The 11,676-nt window shown below is 47.0% G+C and overlaps 1 protein-coding gene across 3 annotated transcripts in view; it reads left to right on the forward strand.

The window, feature by feature from the left end:
* Positions 1-206: 206 nt before the first annotated feature.
* The window catches only part of CHST10 (carbohydrate sulfotransferase 10), a 27,836-nt gene continuing 16,366 nt past the window's right edge, over positions 207-11,676 (forward strand). For 2 of the 3 annotated variants that reach the window (XM_008072490.1, XM_008072489.2), the window contains exons 1-2: positions 259-350; positions 1,971-2,068. The gene's annotated coding sequence lies outside the window, so the exon portion shown is untranslated. Of the gene's footprint in view, positions 351-1,970; positions 2,069-11,676 lie in introns of all 3 variants that reach the window. The other variant, XM_008072488.1, reaches the window with a different exon arrangement.

Raw genomic sequence — 11,676 nt, forward strand, 5'->3', positions numbered from 1 at the left:
GGGGAAGAGCCTTCCTCGCGTGACTGACGCAGCGAGGCGGCGACCCTGTGCGGGGTGCTGTGGTGGGCGAGGGTTCCTGGGGCGTGGGCGGTCCCGTCCCTGGCCGAGGATTTGCACTTGCAGTTGGCGGCGGACGGGGCGAGGCGGGCCGGGTCCGAGGAGCCGGCGGAGAGCGCGCAGCCCTTCCCGGGAGCCGCGCTTTGCCGGGTGCGGGGGGATTGCCGGGTGGGACTTGCACGTTTCCCGCCGGGCAGGCTTTGGAGGGGTCTCAGCCTCCGATTTTCCCTGTCAAAGAGGCTTGTCTGAAGTTGGAGGTCGAGGCGTACGTTTCTGCGCTTGTGGCTGGCAAGGTGAGCCAGGTTTTCCCAAAGCGGTCGTTTTCATTTTCCAAGTCAGCTCACAGCAGGAAGGGCTGGGCAGTGAATGGAAAGCACACCCAGGTTCTGGTTAGCTAAGCGTCAGGACTGCCATAAAGGCCTTTTTTGGTGGGTCTGAAACACCAAAATCTGGGGCCTTGGGCCATGAGGAGTTGAGTTCTTGCTCGGTTTTAGCTGCTGGAGTGAGAAGTGTTTCAGACACTGTTAAAATTAGGCAGCTCAGTTTAGCTCTAGCTCACTGATCACCAACCATTTCTTCACCCTTTTTGGTAACTGGGTTAAAAAGAAAAGACAAGGAGAGAAGAGATCTTCATGCTTCTCCCCCGTTAAGATGGAATTTAAAGATGGGAAAAGCTTTCATCCTGAAGAATAGAATCTCAAAGAAAGACCTGAGAGGAAAATGCTTTCCTTTCCTTACGTAAAAACTGGACAAAGAAAGGAAAGAATTAGTAAGTATCATGGACAACTTACAGTTATATTCAGATCATTTTCAAATGCTTGAAGAGGTTATACAATAAAAAGGTGGGAAAGAGCCAGAAATAGAAACAGAGGAGAGGGTGAAGTCGGGACCTTCAAGATTGCAGGATTCAAGGAGTTCGTTTTCTTCTTAGACAGGTCTGGAAAAATCTGGGTGTGAGTACAGTCTTGCGCTATATAACAATGTTGGGTCAGTGACAGACCACCTCTACAATGGTGGTCCCGTAAGGTTATAATACCTTATTTTTGCTCTACCTTTTCTATGTTTAGATGCACAAATACTTACCATTGGGTTATAGTTGCCTACAGTATTTCAGTACAATCACATGCGGTATAGGTTTGTAGCCTACGACAATAGGCTGTACCATATAGCCTAGGTGTGTAGTAGGCTAAACCATCTAGGTTTGTGCAGGTATACTCTGATGTTTGCACAAGGTCCTCACCTGATGGTGCCTTTCTCATAAGGTATCCCAGTCCATTAAGCGACGCATGACTGGAGGTAAAGCTTAATCTTTCTATCTGTATTACAGACAATTGCTTTTAATTTTAGCATTTAGTTCTGAGAATAAAGGGAAGCACAGCTAGACCATGCTGCATGAATCCCAGTGAGCTTGGGCTATGCTGTATGCTAAATGAGTTGTACAGGTATTTTGCTTCCGAAATCTAAATGCATAATCTCTAATTCCGGGAATTTAGCTTGTTGCCAGTTATTCATTCATTTGTGACATTTGGCTAGAATTTGCCAGGTGCTAAATGTTGAAGGAATGTAAACCCAGAGAACACTGCACTGGAAAAATAATCTTATATAGGAGTCCTTTTCCCATATCAACTATGTAAAACATGTATAATTGGACTTGACGAATTTTGCTACAGAAAATTTTTGTTTTTCACACTAAATTACATGGAAGAGTCTTTTAAACAGCTAGCTCTTTTGGTACATTTAGAATATGTAGTCATTTACCAAGAAATCCAAATATAACCTAAGAGAACTGTTTTATAAAATATACTTGAATAATCCAAGCAGGTAACTATTTCTCAAGTACAAACTAAGTTCTGTTAAGTAGTTGATCTGATAACTTTTAATGATGCTTATTGTTTTTAAATTATCTTATACAGTGACAAGAGAAACTGAGAACTCCAGTCAGGGCAAATACAGCAAGGAAATGTGAACCCCAGGCCTCAGAAGGTGCGTGAAGGAGATGTGAGCTCACTAGGTATGTGCCTTTCTTTTTTTTTTTTTGAGTTGGAGCCTCACTCTGTCGACCAGGCTGGAGTGCAGTGGCACGCTCATGGCCACCCCAGCGTCGGACCTGTTGGGTTCCAGCGATCCTTCTGCCTCAGCCTTCCAAGTAGCTGGAGATACAGGCGCGTGCTACCACGCCCGGCTAATTTTTTGATTTATTGTAGAGACGAGGTCTCGCCATGTTGCCCGGGCTGGTGCCTTTCATTACTGTTTCTGCCTCCTTTCTTGCTTGTACAGAGATTTTAGGGAACTTAAAACTCTTGAGTAGTAGTAAGAGTGTCTATACTTAGACATACTTCCTTAAATATCATAGGAATACACTCCCAAGCTGGGATTATGTGAGTTAGTACTGCTAATACCTGTGCCTGGCACACAGTGAATTTCATACAGGTGTTTGCTATATGTTATTATTATTATTATTGCTTATGAGACTTAACCGCAGATGTATTCCTTACTGGACAGAATTAGCAGAATTCTGCTAAGTATGATTAATCATTCCAAGGCGGTAAATTCTATGGATGACAGCAGAGAAGACAAAGGAAATATCCTAACTTAGATTGAGAGAAACCCTCACTATATGAATTTAAAAATCTCAGTGACCGCTGGGCACGGTGGCTCACACTTGTGATCCCAGCACTTTGGGAGGCTGAGGCAGGAGAAACCAAGAGTTTGAGACCAGCCTGGGTAACACAGCGAGACTCTCGTCTCTAGAAAAAATTAGCCAGGTGAGGTGGCGTGCACCTGTAGTACCAGCTACTAAGGAGGCTGAGATGGAAGGATCGCCTGAGGCCTGGAGGTCCAAGACTGTGGTGAGCAGTGATCATGCCACTATGCTCTAGCCTGGGCAACAGAGTGATACCCTGACTCAAAAAACAAACAAAAAACACCTCAGTGGCATGCAATAGAACTTTATCTATAGTGTAAATTCATATGCCATATTTTGCCATGTTAAGGAGTAACTTCATAATTCTATTGATCGTATAATACATTATAGTTCAAAAAGTATGGCAGGGTTGATGGTCCAGCCCTGGGCTGTCTAGCTCCTTTCTCTCCTGCAGTCGTCCCAGGGTTACCGGTTCTTTGTACATTGCCAAGTTTATTTCATGACGTTTTCTTTAGTACCTGAGTGTGTTTTAAAAGTTGAGCCCTGGGTCGGGGGGAGAGGGGTGGTAATGGAGGTAGAGATCGGAGATTTCTAGCATGGAACACTGGCTTCCTTGCCACTTTTGGAATTCTGGGACCCAGGCCATGTCTTTGTCCAGGGGTCTGCAGGGTTTGCTCCCTCACCTTTTTCCACATCTCAATATCATCCTGTACCCTTCTTTATCGTTAGCCATTGCGTTTGTCACCTGGCTTGATTGCATGCAGCAATTGCTCTGTTCGCTTATGGCCTGCCTATGTCTGTTAAAATGGAGCACCGTGAGAGCAGGGTATATGTGTTGCTGTATTCCCAGGGGCTAGAACAGCCTGGCTCAGAGAAGGGCTTTGGTACATGCTCCCAAATGAATGTCTGGAAAAAGGCTGTTTAAACTGAGTTAAGGGGTTAAATGGGCTTATTTACCATGAGGCTTTTCAGAACCTTTAAAAAGCGAATGTGCAAATTAAAAGTAGGGCGTGACAGGTGGGAGTCTGACTCTTCAGCAGAGTAAGGAAGGCTTTGTGCTTCTGAAAGACAATTCAAAGGCCACCGCTGTAGAAAAAGTGCTGGCAGGAATGTTATTGGCAGCTGAACAAAATGAATTTACAAGCCTCTTTTTTAAAATGCAGAGGAGGCAGGATTTGCATCAAAAGATGGTAATGGTAGCATGCCCATTGTTTGTAAAATGAGTGGGTTTTTTCTGTTTTTTGAGTCGGAGTCTCACTCTGTTGCCCAGGCTGGAGTGCAGCAGCACACTCGTGGCCACTGCAGCCTCAACCTGCTGGACTCGGGCGATCCTTCCCCCGCAGCCTTCCAAGTAGCTGGAACCACAAATGCGTGCCACCGTGCCTGGCTAATTTTTTGAATTATTGTAGAGACTAGGTCTTGGCAAGTTGCCCAGGCTGGTCTCGAACTCCTAGGCTCAGACAATCTTCTTGCCTCCACCTCCCAAAGCGTTAGGGTTACTGGCGTGAGCCACCATGCCTGGCTTGCGCTGTTTTATTTTAGAGAGAGAGGAGGAAAGAGAAAGATCAGAGCTTCTTAATGGTTCAGTTATGCTCCTTCTTCCCTTCCCTTGCTTTCCCCTTAAGGTCTTATGTTCCTTAACTCCCATTTCTGCCTTGTGGGTTTTCAAAGATCCCACCCTCTGGCTTGGTTTCAGATCCTGACATCTTGGCACATGGAAATTCCACCTGATGACTGAAGTAGGAAAGCTCTGAAGATGGATGTGTGGCTTCCTGGGAGGCTGGGGGACTCTGTTCTGGCAGCACACCGTGACTTGAGGGGGTGGGGAGGGGACTTCCTACCACCATTAGCTGTAAGAGGCACAGAGGGAGTTGCCTTCCAACAAAGGGGAGTTAATTACAGAGAATGTCAGGCTTTTTAAAGGCCACTTGTCACCTGACTGTAGGGAGAGTGGCAGCCCTTAGCAGAGCCCCAAGAAAGGACTCTCATGTCCACAGACCCAGTACCCTTGCACACAGAAGTAGTAAGCTTTGATGGTGTCATTTGAACAGGAGGCAAACCCCGTGGCAACTCTCTGTATTTAGGGAAATTGCAGAGAATAGGGCAGCCTCACAGGAGTGGGGCTAGGTGAATTTGGAATGCCCTTTCTTTTTGTTTAAAAAAATGTGGCAGATTATCGTGCTTTTTTCCCAAGGTCTGACAAATCCCAATTGTACAGAGTCTAGGTACCCATAGGTGGAGGTCTGGGAAAGAGTGAGATCAGAGCAGTGATGGAAGAAGGCCTTAGATTCTAATTAAACCTCTCTACGCTGTTTATTCAGAACACATGTAATTCAAAGCGTCAATAGATTCTCGTTGACTAGATGCTTTTTTGCTGCCAGATTTCCTTCTTCAGATGGAAAGAGGCGATTGGAGAATGGCAATTATGCTAGAAAGCCTAGAATCTGCATTTTAACAAGATCCCCAGGGGGACTCATGTTGGTACTGAAATTTGAGAAGAGCTGGGACCTGGACCAGCAGTTCAGTCTTGGCTGCTCATTAGAATCCTGAGCAGAGTTTTTAAAAAGTGCCTAGGTGGCTCCTCCAGAGATTTGTGTTGTCTTGGCTGAGCTGTTCCTGGGGCCCAGGGTATTGCTATATTTCTTAAAAGCTTCCCGGGTTGTCCAGTAAGGGCTGGGACCCACTGCCCTAGACATAAAGCCAGACACCAAGAGATTCAGAACACGTGTAATCTCAAAGTGGCTTACACCATGGTTAGCTGGACACCGTCTTAGGATTCATCAAAACCCAGACCAAATATTATGGGTCCTCCTAGTTCATTCCACATAGGTGTTGATGTGTTCCCATGGAGCGCCTAGCAGGATTTGCTTGTGCCTGATTAGAATGCTGCTTCCTCGAGGAATGAAAATGAACTTGAGACCCGGCCAGTTGCTGAGTGACATTTGCTCCTTGCATCTGTGACTCTGCTCCCAGAGAAATTGTTTCAAAATTTAAATCAGATCATGACACCGCCGCCTTTGTTTTCATGTAAAGCTTTCTTCAGTGGCTTCTCCTGTTTGCAAGGGGGAAGAAGACTCAGTTCCCTGACAACTCTGTGAGGCCTTGTGTTGTCTGGCTGTGCTGCTGAAACTCCTGCCACAAGGGTCTTGCGTAGTTACCCAGGGGCCTGTCTCCTTCACCCCTTGGTAACTGTGCTGGCTTTGACCTCGCTGCCCAGAGCAAGTCCCCTGGTATTCCCTTCTCACAGCACCATTACCTCTTCTCAGATAGATCCTTTGTCTTGTGGGTCTCTCTGTTAGACTCCAAGCTCTGTAAGGACAACTGCATGTGTGTGTGCTTGCGTGTGTGCGTGCGTGCGTGTGTGTGTGTGTGTGTGCGCACCTACTCATGTCTGAGGGTTGTGTGTTTTAAGCTGTAGAGCTACTGGACCCAAGGGGAGTGGGTACTTTGAGAGGGACCAGGCTGCGGTCGTTCTGGTTCTGGTTGGCTCCCATAGGATGTAACTTGAACAAGCCCCAGTTTGTCTAAATTTTTAACCCAATCACCTTTACAGCTTTTTCACTTGAGTTGGCATATACATTTTTTTTTTCTGAGTTGGAGTCTCACTCTGTCACCCAGACTGGAGTGCAGTGGCCGCTCCTGGCCACCGCAGCCTCGACCTGCTGGGCTCCGGCAATCCTTCCACCTCGGCCTTCCATGTAGCTGGAACTACAGGCGCACGCTACCACGCCCGGCTGATTTTTTGATTTATTGTAGAGATGAGGTCTCGCCAAGTTGCCCAGGCGGGTCTCAGACCCACACACTCAGGCAATCCACTCACCTCAGCCTCCCAAAGTACGGGACTACATACTGAGCCACCGAACCCGACTGAGTTGACATAATTTGTGAATCTTCTCATTATAGAGCAGTAAAAAAAAAGTTAAATGCTTAAATATTGTGCTTCCTTCCCTGCCCCCACACCATTCCCCCATCATCATGGGCCTCTCTAAAAGCAGGCACATGTGTTAGTGATTCCTTGAGGCCTGAGACTCATCTTCCCCAATCCTGCCTTTACCTGGGCAGGAAAGACCACCTTCCTGCTGTACTTCAGAAGAGTTGTATCTGATGTAGTAAAAGTATAGTCACTTAGATGAGGGGAGGGAGAAGTAGGGTCAGGCAGGGGCATGGGGGGTTCCAGCCATATTTATAACATTGCATTTCTTTTTTAAAAAGAAACTCCGAGCCGGGCTTGGTGGCTCAGCCTGTAATCCCGCGCCTTTGGGAGGCTGAGGTGAGTGGATTGCCTGAGCCCGCGGGTTCGAGACCCGCCTGGGCAGTGAGACCTCATCTCTACAATAAATCAAAAAATTAGCCGGGTGTGGTAGCGCGTGCCTGTCGTTCCAGCTACTTGGAAGGCTGAGGCGGAAGGATCGCCGGAGCCCAGCAGGTCGAGGCTGCGGTGGCCGGGAGCGGCCACTGCACTCCAGTCTGGGCGACAGAGTGAGACTCCAACTCAAAAAAAAAAATAAAAAGAAAAAGAAACTCCAATAAGTTCAGCAAAACCATTAGAGCAGAGTGTATGTAAGCAGGTGTTTGGTGTAGTAGTCTCTGTGCTCTTTTTTATACTTTAAGTAATTAACCATTTTTTAAAACAAAATATGCACTAACTAATGAAAACAGGGATGCATTTACTGAATATTCAGATATGCATTGACTTTATCAGTTCACTACATTTTTCTCCTGGCTAGAAAAGTATCTACCATCCTTTCCCACACTACCAAATAAGAAGGAAACTGCAGTTAGCAGTAGTGAGGTAAAAAAAATTGAACAACAGAAACAGAACCACCAGAGCACCTGTAGGTGGCATTTTCTGTTTTATTGGTTTTTATTTTAAAAGAATACATGGATACATACTTACTGCGTTTTTTAAAAATTTAAATTGTGTTAAGTACAAAAAACCTCTCTTTGTCCTCTCAAGATTCTATGCATTAAATACGTGTGTGTGTTTGTATGTGGGTATAATCATATGCATTTACACATACATAATGTTTTAAAGTGGTCATGCGTTCAATCCTGTGACTTGTCTTTTTTGTTTACTGATATATCTTGACACTTTGGAACTATGTAATTGGCTTACCTTTCAGCATAGAGTTTTATTTAAAATTCAACTGTTTTGGGGCTCTGGCATGATTTCTTTCTTTTTTTTTTTTTTTTTTTTTAATGAGTCAGAGTCTCACTCTGTTGCCCAGGCTGGGGTGCAGTGGCATGCTCTCAGTCACCGCAGCCTCTACCTGCTTGGTTCAGGCGATCCTACTGCCTCAGCCTTCCAAGTAGCTGGAACTACAGGTGCGTGGCACCATGCCCAGCTAATTTTATTTATTTATTTATTTATTTATTTACTTATTGTAGAGACGAGGTCTCGCCAAGTTGCCCAGGCTGGTCTTGAACCCCTGGGCTCAGGTAATCCTCTCGCCTCTGCCTCCCAAAGTGCTGGAATTATAGACATGAGCCACTGTGCCCGGCCTGCATGATTTCTTAACCCCCAACCAATGTGTTTTAGGCGGTATGTATATTCAATTCATATACATGCTGTGGCTTACGTTATTTTATTTCCAAGTAGTATTGAAGTCCTGGTCGCATTTGAGTGTTTTCTGGTCTCAGTTAATGGATATTAAATAATGTAACTACTTTTGTGTGGAGACTGGAGAAATATTTTGAGACTGAAAGGAGGCCTCATACTTGGAACAGTATGGAAACCATTGGGTGGAAGGAGGATGGGCATGCCGCCTCCTGAAATACCTTTCCGTTCTCCTGCATTTTGCTAATAAGTTGCTTGGTTGGCACAGTCATGTAGCAAATAGTGATTGCTGGCATATGGTGCACCAGGCCCTATGCAGGCTGCATGAGGTGCAGTGAAGGAAGCGGCAGACCAAGCTCAGGTGATGGAGGGCAATGCTGGGGGTGCCACCTTGGTGGTGACGAGGAGAGGCAGCTTTTCCTTTGCTGCCCACAGGGAGGAGAGCTGGCCCTGCCCATCTGAGTTTACAGAAGCCCAGCGGCCAAGACTGACTCCTCAGAGAGCTCCCTCCAGGGCTGTGCGGTGATCGCCCACAGGCTCTACGACCCGGGAGGGTCTTCATAGCAGGACACAGGGTCACTGACAGGCAGCAGTCAGGTCTGCATAGCTGTGCTTAAGACACATGTGAAGGCCTGGGGCTTACTGCTGTTCTCAAGAGACAGGTTTGGCAGGGCCTAGTGTTTGTGAACGTGAAGTTTTGCAAATCCTCAGACCGCACTGGAGGACAAGAAGCAGCAAGTGGGCCAGGAGGCCAGTGAGAGGAAGGTGGGGGACCTGCAGTCTGCTTTTCTCCTGAGGCAGTGGTTGGGCCGGGAAGGGAAGGGTCTTAGGTGTCTTAGACCAGTGGGTGTTTACAAAAGACACATTAGAAATGGAACTTTCCTGAAAATAAAATTCCCGTCTGAAAGAATATTGGGTGACATATTGTAAGTTGATGATTGTTGAGAAAGTCTTTTGACAGACTATATCTCACGGAAGCCTCATGGCACACTGATGGCTATGCAGGTGGCTGCTTTATCCTCATTGATGAGAAAAATCAGCGCCCAGAGAGCTGTTCCTTGACACATCCACAGCCACCCAGCCATGGAGCAGAACACTGCAGCCCAGTCCCCAACCCCCAGCCTAGGTGAAAGAAGCTAAGAACTCCTGACTTTAAGCGAAAATCAATACTTAGGAAGGCAGGCCTGGCTCCAGGAGAGTGGCTGCTTTGTTTTTTTTTTTGAGTTGGAGTCTCACTCTGTCACCCAGACTGGAGTGCAGTGACCGCTCCCAGCCACCGCAGCCTCAACCTGCCAGGCTCCAGCGATCCTTCCGCCTCAGCCTTCCAAGTAGCTGGAACTACAGGTGCGTGCCACCACACCTGGCTAATTTTTTGATTTATTGTAGAGATGAGGTCTCGCCAGTTGCCAGGCGGGTGTCAAACCTGCGGGCTCAGGCAATCCACTCACCTCAGCCTCCCAAGGCGCGGGATTACAGGCTGAGCCACTGAGCCTGGCTGGCCTCTGACTTTTCAACAAACCCAGATGGAGAAATCCTACCCCTGAACCACCTGGCATCCTGGATAGTGGAACAGGTGTTCTTCATTTTCAGGTGAGGCTATTTATTCATTATCTCCCTACTTTATTTAGAGGTCAGCTTGGTGGGCAGACTCAAGACTGATTTCCCACTGAAAAAATTTGATTCTTTGTTTTTTTGGTTTTTTTTAGTCAGTCTCACTCTGTCGCCCAAGCTGGAATGTGGTGACACACCCACAGCCACCGTAGCCTTGACTTGCTGGGCTCAGGTGATCCTTCTGCCTTCCAAGTAACTGGAACCACAGGCACGCACCACTATGTCTGGCTCATTTTTTGATTCATTGTAGAGACGACGTCTCGCCAAGTTATCCAGGCTTGTCTCAAACCCTAGGACTCAGGCAATCCTCTCGCCTCAGCCTCCCAAAGTGCTGGGATTACAGGTGTGAGTCACCGTGCCCGACTAGATTTGATTCTTAAACTATAAAATCTTCCTAAGAGCTGACCCGAGGCTGAGCAAGGGTACTAAGGGGCTAGGAAGCCCCAGAGGCGAGAAGCATGCAGGGAACAGGCCAAGCAGGCAACAGAGAGGGTCTAGTGCCAGGAGGTCTCCTACCCTGCTCTGTGGTGTACATGCATGTGCATGTGAGAGCGGCAGACCCAAGCGGCTACCCTAAGCCTTCGCCCTCATCGGTGTTCCCTCATCCACAGCACTCATCCAGTGCAAGTGAGGGTTTCAAGCCCCGGGCCACTCAGAGCCAGGACTACTCTGTTCAGAATTGCATACAACAGGCTTGCTTGGTTCTTGCTTTTTTGACTCCTTCCTCAACCTTCCCTGACCCCTCTGCCATTCTGTTAGAAAAGGCCTACGGCCAGGTTTTCTCAGTGGGGTGTTCGCACTGTCACCGATGGGTTGGACCCCTCCGAGTGTCACTGTCTCAGACAATTTCAGTGGACTCAGGACTGTAGAGCCTTGCATCCTCTGGCCACAGTTGAAACCTCAGTTGTCTCTCGAAGGAAAGTGTTAGTTGTCACTTGGGATGAGAGTGTATCCCTTCTTCACCTCTCTTCTTGGGGCAGACCACACTTACAAGGGTAGAGATTAAACCAGAAAGTAACCAGGGGTGATGAGGGACTGCTCAGCTTCTGTTTGTAGAGAATCTGCACCTGGCCAGGTGGGTGCTGATTCTACATTATCTCATTTAATACTACATTGTCTCATTTAATTCCTGGAAGAAGACCTTGTATCAGAGATGGAACAATGCAGCTTTGAGAGGTTAAGTGACTTGCTAAGTTATAGAGCCATTGAGTGGTGGAGAGGCATTTGAACCTAGGTTGGGGCTTGTTACTTTGGGCTGCATTGCCTCTGACAGAATGGTGGGAGGAGAAGAGACCAGGAGACAGGACAGCAGGCCTCAGGCAGCTCAGGGGGATTTGGCATGCCTGCTGCTGGGTAGTGTTGCCTCTGGGTGAAGGAGACACTCATTTCAGAAAACAAATAGCATTTTTTTAGTGTAAGTATATCTCATGCAATGTTTGGTGTGCACTTCTATACTAAAACAATCACCTGAAATTTCAACTTAACTGGATGTCCTGTATTTTCATTTGTTTAATCTGGCCGTCCTACTTGGGGACTCCAGGAAATATACTAGGCCTAATAGGTGGGCACAATACACAGTGGGGGTTTTTTGTTTTTTGATTCCATGCAATATTTAAGACATACTGTTGCCAAAAAAATTATTTGTTGTTTATCTAAAATATAAACTTAGCCGGGTTCGGTGGCTCAGCCTGTAATTCCGCGCCTTTGGGAGGCTGAGGTGAGTGGATTGCCTGAGCCCGCAGGTTCGAGACCCACCTGGGCAGCGAGACCTCATCTCTACAATAAATCAAAAAATCAGCCGGGCGTG

The sequence above is a fragment of the Carlito syrichta genome, unplaced genomic scaffold, assembly GCF_000164805.1.
Source record: "Carlito syrichta isolate Samal-C Ts95f unplaced genomic scaffold, Tarsius_syrichta-2.0.1 Scaffold315265, whole genome shotgun sequence".
Taxonomy (NCBI): domain Eukaryota; kingdom Metazoa; phylum Chordata; class Mammalia; order Primates; family Tarsiidae; genus Carlito; species Carlito syrichta.